General features: G+C 46.5%; 1 long non-coding RNA gene across 1 annotated transcript in view; it reads right to left on the bottom strand.

The window, feature by feature from the left end:
- Nucleotides 1-349: 349 nt before the first annotated feature.
- Nucleotides 350-12,514, bottom strand: part of LOC115077057 — a 167,539-nt gene continuing 155,374 nt past the window's right edge. The window contains exon 3 of the long non-coding RNA XR_003852946.1: nucleotides 350-604. This is a non-coding gene — a long non-coding RNA (uncharacterized LOC115077057). The remainder of the gene's footprint in view (nucleotides 605-12,514) is intronic.

Here is a 12,514-nt window from a genome sequence, read left to right as displayed (position 1 = left end):
GCTGGGCAGACTGGATGGGCCATTCGGTCTTCTTCTGCCGTCATTTCTATGTTTCTATGTTTCTATAGTCAAGAAAGCCTAAATGAAGGTGTCAGCAAGCCAGACGTTGCATGTTTAAAAAAAAACAACTGGTCTTCTCAATCATTCACCTTCATTAAAAAATTGCTTTATTTCAATCTTCAAAAATTTTTTTATAAAAAAAATGAATGTCTTTTTTTAAAATTATTTTTTACTTTTTTATATATATATTTTTCATTTTTAATGTATCTCCAGTCCATAGAGAATGTTCAACAGCAATCCTTTATATAATCACTGTAGAAAACAGCCCAACATGGCCGATGTTTCGCAACAACAGTGCTTCTTCAGGGGTATATAAAGCATCATTACACAAGAAGGAATATTTGCCTGGAATTATAATATCAAAAGTCCTTTACAAAAGGTGCAATACCAACAATAAGAAGCAAAAATACTTATCTTGTAGATGGCTACCATTTTAATCCGGACTCAGCAACTCAACCATCTCTTCACAGGACGAAGGAACCGAAGCCTGCGTAAACATCTCTTTAAAAACGTAACAGACGTGGGACGTAAGCCACTGACGTCACTAAGATGCAAATGAAAAGTGATAAGAAATCATCGTATAATACTTCAATTTAAAAAGGATTGTTGATGTTAATTCAAACAAGTGCTGATATGAGAAACCATAAAAAAGTACTCTTATTAACCCAAAACCACATGTAAGTTTAGATCAGCATTTAGACCATTAGGAATTACAGTCTTAAATCTATAGATCCAATGTAGTTCTAACTGTAGCAATTGCAATTCTCGATTTCCCCCTCGCCAATGTTCCAGGACTTGATCAATGGCACAAAAAAACAAATCTTCAAACTGTTGTCCAGCTTGAATGCAATGAGAAACCAAGGGTTCATCCGCCCGAACATGCTTAATATTGAAGCGGTGCTCAATCATGTGGGTTTTTAATATTCATTTGGTTTTCCTGATGGATTCGGTAAGGAAGCGACCACTGGTTCACATCAGCCCTGTCTGTTTGGTGTCTATGTCAGTTATAAGTTTTTTGAATTGAAATCTGGTTTCAAGATTTATCTGAAACACTACTACTTGTCTGTCAACTATGGTCATTTATTTGAAAAAAATGTCCTTGTGACTTGTTGTACATCGGGAAAACCACCCATCTGGTTTGATAGCCTGTACACCTCCCAGTTATCCAAGACCCTTTAAACCCCTCCAAAATGGCTCATTATTTGGGGTTTTTTTAAAATTACATGCCATCCTTAGCATGTAAGGTTACACGGCAGGGGGGCTCAGCATGCACCATATCGCTAAGTATTTACATGAAAATTTCTGGTGCAAGTCCTGAAACGTCCATGTACCACCTAGTCCACGCCCATGTACCACCTAGTCTACTCCCCTTTTTGAGTTCTGAGATGTGCACATAGTGGCACTTTTAACATCCGCTCAACGCATGCAAGTCTGACATTCACACATCTTCTAATTTTGGCGTGCATTAGAACATAAGAAACATAAGAACATAAGAAATTGTGCCATGCTGGGTCAGACCAAGGGTCCATGAAGCCCAACATCCTGTTTCAACAGAGGCCAAACCAGGCCACAAGAACCTGGCAATTACCCAAACACCAAGAAGATCCCATGCTACTGATGCAATTAATAGCAGTGGCTATTCCCTAAATAAACAATTAATAGCAGTTAATGGACTTCTCCACGAACTTATCCAAACCTTTTTTGAACCCAGCTACACTAACTGCACTAACCACATCCTCTGGCAGCAAATTCCAGAGCTTAATTGTGCGTTGAGTGAAAAAGAATTTTCTCCGATTAGTCTTAAATGTGCTTCTTGCTAACTTTATGGAATGCCCCCTAGTCCTTCTATTATCTGAAAGTGTAAATAACCAATTCACATCTACCCGTTCAAGACCTCTCATGATCTTAAAGTCTTCTTTCATATCCCCCCTCAACCGTCTGTTCTCCAAGCTGAACAGCCCTAACCTCTTCAGCCTTTCCTCATAGGGGAGCTGTTCCATCCCCTTTATCATTTTGGTTGCCCTTCTCTGTACCTTCTCCATCGTAACTATATCTTTTTTGAGATGCGGCGACCAGAATTGTACACAGTATTCAAGGTGCGGTCTCACCATGGAGCGGTACAGAGGCATTATGACATTTTCCGTTTTATTAACCATTCCCTTCCTAATAATTCCTAACATTCTGTTTGCTTTTTTGACTGCTGCAGCACACTGAGCCGATGATTTTAAAATATTATCCACTATAATACTTGGATCTTTTTCCTGGGTGGTAGTTCCTAATATGGAGCCTAACATCGTGTAACTACAGCAAGGGTTATTTTTCCCTATGTGCAACACGCATTGGATATTTAAAATTCACCTTTCAGGGAATAGCTACTGCTTATTACTGGAATTAGTAGCATGGGCTCTATTTAATGTTTAGCTACTTGCCAGGTACTTATAACCTGGATTGACCACTGTTGGAAACAGGGTGCTAGACTTGATGGATCCTCGATCTGACCCAATATGACAACTTATGTTCTTTTGTACTGTGCTGATCTTGTTGCGAATACTATGTACCAGTCTCACTTATACATATAAAGCCATCATGAAGAACAGGAGCATGGACTAGGAGAAGGAGATTGTAGAAGAACAAATGGCCAGGCAGCTGGTTCTATGCAAGAGCATGCTGAAGACCTATGTTGATTACCAAGATGGGCCGGGGCTGGGGATGCTACAGGGGAGGGTGGCAAGAAGGATTCTCAGTCATTGCTTAAAGGCAACATAGGAAGACTGGACATACCATCCATTTTTCATGCTCAACTTTCTAGTCCCTTCACCTCCTTCAGAAATAACCTGTGCTGATCCCTTGTTTGTTTTTTTTAATTCTGATATGGTCCTCGTCTTCACAGGGAGGCTGTTTATGCATCTACCACCCTTTCTGTAAAGAAATAATTCCTTAGATTGCTCCTTAGTCTATCCTGTTTTACTGTCACATGGACTTCCTCTGTCATATTTTAGGTTTCTATGTACCCCCTACCGCTACAAAATGAAAGTTCTCTTTTTTGAGACCACACAAAATATTCTTTACTATGAGAAAGAAATTAATGTATATAGTGCATGTTTTGTAACGTTTTCTAATAGCCATAATAACCTCCAGGTCAGGCATTTTCTGTTAGTTAATGATGGGCTTAGCTAGGACCCCTAGTTTTTCACCTTGGATCCTCAGCTCTTCCAGTCATTAATTAACAGCCAAGAAGGGCTCTCCTGCCTGCGATTATTCTTCAATTATCTTTTCCACCCTCCTAGCTTTTCAATTGTAGTATATAGTAGATTTCTATTTATGAATAATAAACTCCACTCCTCATTTTATTAGCGTTGTTGCCATCTTCCAATGCACACATTTATTTTTTAATTGTTACATTTTCCTAATGTCTTATGGCAGTGGGGCACTCTCAATTACATCTAGTCTGAGTTGTAGCTTCAAGCTATATGTTTTTGCGTTTTATTTTTTAAAGATTGTACAAGAAAAAATGATCATCTCTTCTACTCATTGACCATATTTCTCCTGTTTATTTTATTTCTTTATTTTAAAAATTTGTATGCCACATTGTCCTAAGGTCTAAGCAGCTTACAATTAAAAACATACATCGTCGCATGCAAAAATTCACTCAGACAATACACAAATCAAAAAATATAAACTTTAAAAATTATATAAGCAATCCTAAATTAAAGGGAGGATATTTTAGACATATTCTAAATGTTGCGTCGAAGGTGGACCCTTGGGCTGAGGTGGGGATGACGCAACCCATAGGCAGGTGGAGTGGGTTGAAGCTAGAGGCTGTTGGAGCTTCACCTATACCAGCCCTCGTTCCCCTCAGGTTGAGCCTTTGGGTGCCGGGGCCGGCAGGACTTAGGTGGGCCTTGAGGTTAGCTAGAGATGGAAGGTGATTCAGCCCAGAGACAGCAGCTGGAAAATGGCGTAGTCCTATCCTGGACAGGATTCGGTACTGGAACTCAGGCGCCAAAGGAACAATAAGTAACTTGAGGTGATCAAGCAAAAGAAGGACTAAGCCTTGTAAGTCCACATGCAGAGGATAGGCGAGGGGAGGCGTCACTGACAGGCGAGGATTAGAGCTGGCGGCAAGTGGAAGTTGTGGCAAGCAACATAGAACTCTGGACACAGGAAAGTCTGTAGCATAGTTGTTCAAAGCAAGAGTCAGGACATGGAGAAAGCAGGTGTAGTCAAATCAAGGCAATGGTCAGAGCACGAAGAAGGCAGACGTGGTCAGGCGTAGCGAAGGTCCGGGGCTGGAGAGAAGCTGAAGAGTAGTCGGGCATAGCGGAGGTCCGGGGCTGGAAAGAAGCTGAAGAGTAGTCAGGCGTAGCAGAGGTTAAATCCAAAGAGTCAGTCCTACACATAGACGAAACCGGAACAAGGAGAACAGGAACCAGGAACCACAGGAAACAGGAACACAATGAAGAGACGATTCTCAGATCAGCAATGAGTACTCTGAGTACAAGGAGACCTGTTGCAAAGGCAACGCTATGGAGAGAGGCCTGAGCTTTTATACACTGAAGAGTCTGACGTCAGCATCCGGGTCCACGGTCAGGTTACCGCCACGGGCCCTTTAAAAGAACAAGTGATGTGCGCACGCGCGCCTAGGAAGGGGCGCGGTGCTCATGGCGGCGTCTCTCCGCGGGCCATGCAGATAGGCCCGATGAGCAGGGACATCTTGGCTGGCAACACTGGGTAGCGTGGCAGGGCCGGAGGCACTGGAGGGAACCAGAGGTCAGAGCTGGCGGCCCACTGCCGCCAGTGATGAGGAGCCAGGAGCTGGAGTCCATCTGAAAAGGTGAGAGGGCCGCACCGCAGGGCTGCAGTGGGTGGCACACATAACACTAAACTCATCCCAAAACTTTCAATTTCCATTTAAGGCTCTTGCATATATTCATGTCTTAAAAAAAAATGGCATGTACTATGCACATAATTTATTTTATGTCTGTTTCCTGTAAATATACCTAGCCTGCCATTATTGCCATGCAATGCTGCTAATAAGCCCTCCTGAAATAAATGGGGAATTCAGTGACTAGGGCAGTTTCATTTCTTTCTATGATATCAATGCATATCTATTTACTTATAGCTAATCTCAGAACCAGACCCTATTGGGCTACAGCGTTATCTGCCTTCATCTGGGCTTTCCCCCACCTCCTATTTCATAGTTTCTTCTTTCCCTCCCAACTCAGCTCAGACATTGCAGTGACAATCCTTAACCAGAGACCACAGAGTACAGCTCCCTTCTGTGCGAGTGCACCTCGGATCTTGTCAGTAGGGGTCAGTGTAGCATGACGACTGGGACTCCTTCACCTGCAAAGGACTGTGAATGTTGACTCTACTAGCATCACACAAAAAAGCTGAATAGTGAGAGGGCAATCTCCTCCAGTACTCAAGAGTGTGATCCTTTCTTTATCACTCTCAGCTGGTGGTATCAGTCTGCCATAATGGTGGGACTGAGTGGCAATGTCAACAGCAGACTGATAAATTCAGCCTGTGCAAAGAGAGCCAGGCAGTCTAACTGGTGCATGCGGAAGGCATTTTTTATGCATGCCGCAGGAAGCTCACAGACCCAACTAGATCTCTGGCATACTGCCATGCTGGTAATACTGAAAATTCAAGGCAGAGGCTATTATAAAAAGGCTCAGAATGCAACATACGTTTTTTTTTTTCTTCCTGAGCTTCCACAAACTGTGCTGCCTTCCCACAAGGGAGATACAACACTTTTTTTTTTCCCTTTAAACCTTTTCAGCAAAATCAAATGGCACTCAAGGACTGATGAAAGAAATGTCCTGGCTCAGAGTGACACTATCAGTGGCTGTTTCAAGGGGACAGAGAAAAAAGCAGATGTTTTCCATCAACAGCTAATACTGAAGTGCTACCATTACTCCCTCCCTAACCACAAGCTGCAGGCAGTAATCATCTACTCCCTTCTTTTGCTTTCATAGGCACTGCACCATATAATAATTCAAATTCCATCCATTGACACAGCTTGCCTCAGCTGTTGGCATGACAAGTTGTCTCGTCTCTGAAGCCCGAGCAAAGTTACATCAGACATTTTCCAAGCAACTGAAAAGGAAATCGGAGTTTCCTGATGGGCTTGTATTTTCTTGCAGTTGTCTCCATTTTAACATTTAAAAACCAGGCTATCAAGAAATGGCTACTGAAGTCAAACAGGGCCGGCACCTTCTAATTTCACATTGAGTAAATAATCTCATCATAGAAGTTCATGGACATCCTGCCTTGTACAGGGCTCCCCTGCACACACACATCTGCTGGAACAGAAGGTGTCTCATTTTAGCATTTTTTCTTCTTTTTTTGATGTCCTGCCAGATCCACCAATTTGATTTTTTTTTTACTGGGAATAACTGTGTACTTAAAAAGATGCAGTGTTGTAATGCTGAAATTATTTTAAAAATACCTCCCCTGTTGATTTTAGCCAGAGCCTGTTATTTGTTCTATCAGATTGTAAGCTTCAAGGAGCAGGGACTCTCTCTTTCTTTTATCTCTTTGTACAACATTGTGCATATCTGGTAGAGCTATTTCAAGAATCTATAGACGCACAGTCTCTCAGATCGGAAGGAAAATGCCTGCTCAAGATTCCTTCTGTTAAAATAGTGAGACTTGATTTAATAAGAGACAGAGCCTTTCCCTTAGCAGGTCCAACCTTCTGGAATTCTCTACCTGACATCAGAACAATTTGTAGTATAAGCCAGATTAAGAAGGCCTTAAAGATTTACCTATTTAATCAGGCTTATGACCTAGATGAGGTGCCCTTAACTGGCCAGAACTTGGGGAAAATATAGGGAAGAGTTGTGTATCTTCCCCTGCAGGTATTCACTAAGATATACTATGAATACCCTAACTTTCCTTCCCTTCCCCTTGACATTCCAGCTGGAAGTCGGAAGAACACAAGGAGGCAGACTGCTGGACTGCAGGGGTAAGAGCAAAACCCCCAGCAAATAACTCACTGACGATTCCAGTAGGGAGTTACCCACTGAGATAGGGCCCTCAGCCTGCTTGGAACAGCTGAAACTGAGAGCGAATCCCCCAGGGAAGAAATCCAGAAACACTCCACGAGACAGGAAGCCGGGGTGCCACAAGTGTAGACTCTTGTTGAACAGGATTTCTTCACTGGCTTGGAAACCCTAAGGTACCAGGGCAGGGTCAGTGTGATCTAAGAACAGACTGCCACGATCCTGGCTTAGGTAATAATACTTCAGCCATGATAACATATACTTTCCCCAAGGAAGCACATGATCCAGTAAATGGAACAATCGTTGCATGAACCAGGACCCCTCTGTCCGCAGACAGTTATCTCTAAAATGGGGAAGCATAGCTTGCAAACCACTACAACCAAAGAGCAGCACCTCTGTTGTGAGGTCCCTTGTCCCCCAACTCCCTCAGCGATGGATATGGCGATAGGTTGAAAGGCATGCTCACCAATTAGATGGTCAAACCTCTCTCACTGAGGTAGGATCCCCTGAGGCAAGAATGACTGGCTATAGTGATCCTCATCAAAAAATGCCTATTGAGCTCAGCAGGTATAAAAAGTGACTCCTGGATGGGAGAAAACTCTAATCTTCACTGGGGATCTACTCTAGAATGGCTCCCTCACAAAATAGACATGCTGTGCCTTAGGACAACCTAAGGAGAGCGCTACCACTCGACCGGCTCTTGGAGTCGGTCGAGGAACTGAGCGCAACCACTTTAGAAGCAGTGATATCTCTTCTCTGGGAAAAGGAGAATGAGGGACACCCCTTGTAGGGTTGGACATCTGGGCATCCAGAGGGAAACTCATAAGAGTTGCCTTGGAACCCAGTCGAATCTCCACTTCTTGAAGGGACAGGAAAGCAATGGGAATCGGGGCCTCCCAATCCTGAAAATCCTTTCAACTCTCCAGCTGAGTTACAATCACTGGTCATTGAGGGTCAGAAGTGACCGATCTGCCACTGGCAGCTACCCTCAGATGGGGTAGGCCAGAAAGGTAATCAATGGAGGGATCCCAACAAAAATGGTCCAGTGACTGCCTCTGCATGTCCGCCGGTCCTGGCCTACAAGAGAGTCACCGATTCAGACTTGAGGCTCCAGTTCTGTGATAATCTGCAAGGGACAGAGCCCCAGGGGCTTCCCCACAAAGGAGATTTTTGACACGGGAGGGGTCGAAAGACATATTCCTCTTCTGAGGAAGGAGAAAGACGTATTCCTCTTCTTAGGATGGAGAAGACTCCAGACACTACTCTCCTGGTGTCTACTCCCCTAAGTTTCGACCAGGAATGCAGTCCTATGTCAGTCCTGTGGCTGCGGCGCATGACCTGTTGTGCTCACCATGAGGGAAACAGACACACATGCACTCCCATACAGTAGAGGGCAACTGGAAAAATAGAGCCCTCCACTGTAAAAGCAAACTGACTAGTACTCATACAGTAATATCCTATCCTATGGATAGTGGCCCTCCTATGAGCCCATTTGCCATACTTGTGGGTAGAATCCCACGGCACAGCAAGGACTGAGCACCAACTGTTAGTCATTGGCTGCATGCTGCCAAAAAGCAATCACAAAGTGTGTGATGAAGCCTTCCTCGCCAGTGCTCCTCGGCACTTTGTGGTGCAGAACTGACACAACGATGGCAGAACTCTGGCATGGCTGAGTACTGCACAGAAAGGAAGAATGCCACCTGCCATCAGCCAAGATGCTTGGAGCAGATGCCCTGCCACTGCCATACCAGACTGCTCATGATGCGCTCCACTGTGTCACTAACTCTCAGAGGAGTAAATAGGAACATTGTGATGGCACCATCCCCAGTACCACTGGAGCTCTGGTTATGGCATGATGGTTGGTGGCATTCTATGGTGTCACCCCTTCAGTACATGATAATGCTCCAAGAGGCTGGACCCAGCCCTTGAAATTGCATCAGGAATGGCTCACTGCTGTTTCCCCTTATGGAATGACAGCAGTGGTCCATGGTGACCGATGGTGCCCATGGTGCTCTGTGGTCATGTCCTGTAGCATCCGATCACGTCCACTTTTTCCCACTGTGGTGATGAGGCCTGTAGGGCTAATAGTGCTCTTGTGCTCACCAACCATGGATCACATCTGCACTCAAGGTTTCAACGGCGCTTGACCACGTCTTGATCAGTTTGACAGTATATAGCACCATAGGCTCCCGCGGACATCAACAGACCAGCGGCACAGATAGAGACCCCCAGTGCGATGGACCGGTGGCAAATGAGGATGCAAGGGGTGCTTGCAGGCAGAGGCTCTGCGGCACCAACACATTTAATTGATGCACAAAGGAACTGATAACTGCCAGCACCATTAACGGTTCCCCTCAGCTCACCTATCCATTTGAGGGCATCAGTGCTGTGAGCTTGATGGCATCCCTTGCCAGTGGCTATGGCTGACAATAGCCTTGCTAGCACTCATTAGTAGAGATGTGAATCGGTACTGGATAAGGATGTGAATCGTTTTTTGACGATTTAAAATATTGTCCGATATATTTTAAATCGTCAAAAATCGTTAGAGCCGCGATACAATAACAATTCCCCCGATTTATCGTCAAAAAATCGTAAATCGGGGGAAGGGGGAGGGCGGGAAAACCGGCACACTAAAACAACCCTAAAACCCACCCCGACCCTTTAAAATAAATCCCCCACCCTCCCGAACCCCCCCAAAATGCCTTAAATTACCTGGGGTCCAGAGGAAGGGTCCCGGTGTGATCTTTTACTCTCGGACCTCCGCTGCGTTGTAGAAATGGCGCCGGCGCTACCTTTGCCTTATCATATGACAGGTCAAAGGTAGCGCCGGCGCCATTTTGTTTTTTGTCCCCCGACGTCAGGAGCGTAGGAGATCACTCCCGGACCTCCGCTGGACCCCCAGGGACTTTTGGCCAGCTTGGGGGGGCCTCCTGACCCCCACAAGACTTGCCAAAAGTCCAGCGGGGGTCCGGGAACGACTTCCTGCACGCGAATCGTTTTTCCGTACGGAAAAACGATTCGCGGTAGGAGATCGCCGGCGCCATTTTGCGCAAAATGGCGCCGGCCGTACGGCAACACAATTCGACTGCAGGAGGTCGTTCTGGACCCCCGCTGGACTTTTGGCAAGTCTTGTGGGGGTCAGGAGGCCCCCCAAGCTGGCCATAAGTCCCTGGGGGTCCAGCAGGGGTCCGGGAGCGATCTCCTACGCTCCTGACGTCGGGGGACAAAAAACAAAATGGCGCCGGCGCTACCTTTGACCTGTCATATGACAAGGCAAAGGTAGCACCGGCACCATTTCTACAATGCAGCGGAGGTCCGAGAGTAAAAGATCACACCGGGACCCTTCCTCTGGACCCCAGGTAATTTAAGGCATTTTGGGGGGGTTCGGGAGGGTGGGGGATTTATTTTAAAGGGTCGGGGTGGGTTTTAGGGTTGTTTTAGTGTGCCGGTTTTCCCGCCCTCCCCCTTCCCCTCCCCCCCACTGGACCCCAGGTAATTTAAGGCATTTTGGGGGGGTTCAGGAGGGTGGGGGAAGTATTTTAAAGGGTCGGGGTGGGTTTTAGGGATGTTTTAGTGTGCCGGTTTTCGATTTACACGATTTACACGATATTTAAAAAACCCAAACTGTGATGATCCGATTCCCTCCCCCTCCCAGCTGAAATCGATCGTTAAGACGATCGATCACACGATTCACATCTCTAGTTCCGGACTCGTTTCCGGTATCGGGTTCATAGTAAAACCGCGGGAAATCTTCATTCGCGGTTTTGAACGCTTTTTTTTTTCGGCTGTACGGAGCCGAAAAAAACCCCACCCCAACCCTTTAAATCTCATTATTTAGAATTCCCCACCCTCCCGACCCCCCAAAACTTTTCTAAAGTACTTGGTGGTCCAGCAGGGGTCCTGGGAACGATCTCCCGCTCTCAGGCTGTCAGCTGCCACTAATCAAAATGGTGCCAATGGCCCTTACCATGTGACAGGGCCTATTGGGTACCATTGGGCGGCCCCTGTCACATGGTAAGAGCAAGATGGCGCTGGCCGTCCATTGCTCCTGCCATGTGACAGGGGCCGGCCAATGGCACCGATAGCCCCGTCACATGGTAAGGGCCATTGGCGCCATTTTGATTAGTGGCAGCCAACGGCCCAAGAGTGGGAGATCACTCCCGGGACCCCCGCTGGACCACCAGGTACTTTAGAAACATTTTGGGGGGGTTGGGAGGGTGGGGGATTCTAAATATTGAGATTTAAAGGGTCGGGGTGGGTTTGGGGGTTGATTTTGTGTGTCCTTTCTTCCTGGCCCCCCAAAACGATAAGAGAACCCCACGAAAATTTCGTGGGATTTTCCTATCACTTTCGGGGACCCCCCCGATTCATGATGGATGAGAAAATATCATATGATATTTTCATCCTTCAGAAAAACGATTCACATCCCTACTCATTAGCACCGATGGTGCAGGAATCCAAGCAGGGCCTCCAAAGCCCACCAAGATTGACAGTATCCATAGTGCCCAATAGCTGTAAGCCAGTGATGGAACAGCAGAATGCTCCTCGGTGCCCTGTCAGGACACTGCAAGGAGCATGGAGGGCACCAGACAACTGTTCCTGGATGCCTCAGCATCCCAGAGAGCCTTGAGTGGATGGCAACCTCGGCGCTTGATCTGTCCAAGGCCAAAACACCTGTTGCCCGAGGGCTTCATTGGCATATGAGGGCTCTCAAGAGCCCTGTCGGTCAATGGCCTCGAGGATGACCAGGGGACTCAACGGTGATTCCAGTGCCTCATTAATGGTGCTCGACATCGTTAAGAGTGGCAATGAATGACATTGGTGGCCAAACCACCCGATGGCCTCCATGGTGTCCCTGTACATCAATGGCATCAATGGTATCGAGGGAGCTCTGTACCATAATGGCATTGAGGTGAAGGCATCGAGGCCACGCACCTCAGTAGCATTGAGGGCTGCAGCAGCAGCATCAACGCCACATACCTCAATGGCATTGAGAGTGGCCACGCATTTAACTTTATGGGATCAAGAGCACTGATGGGATCAAGAAAGTCGATGGCCTCAATTGCATCGATGGCAATGATGGTGGCTCTGATGGCATTGAGGGGGACCATGGTGCTCGAAGCAATCCTGATCCCCAACAGTAGAGGTCACTGCCACTATTCCGCCACATTGAGGCCCAAGGCGCTCGATGACTTCAGTGCATAGAGACAATGCCTACGGCACAGAAGGCCCTTATGGCATCAAGGGAGGTAACACACCTTGATGGCATTGAGGGCGCCCCGGCACCTCGACGGCATCCAGGGTGACCATGGAGTTCAATGGCAGTCCTGGACTCCAATGCGGTCCTGACATTAACTTGTCAGATCAACGGTGCGCTAGTCACAGATGTGCACAGGCAACCGTTACTGGGCTTGGCACCGAAGGTGCGGAAGCTAGTTGCTTAC

The sequence above is a fragment of the Rhinatrema bivittatum genome, chromosome 15 (genome assembly GCF_901001135.1).
Source record: "Rhinatrema bivittatum chromosome 15, aRhiBiv1.1, whole genome shotgun sequence".
Lineage (NCBI taxonomy): Eukaryota > Metazoa > Chordata > Amphibia > Gymnophiona > Rhinatrematidae > Rhinatrema > Rhinatrema bivittatum.
Note: the sequence above shows the minus strand (reverse complement) of the source record. Positions and strands in the feature narration are given on the sequence as shown.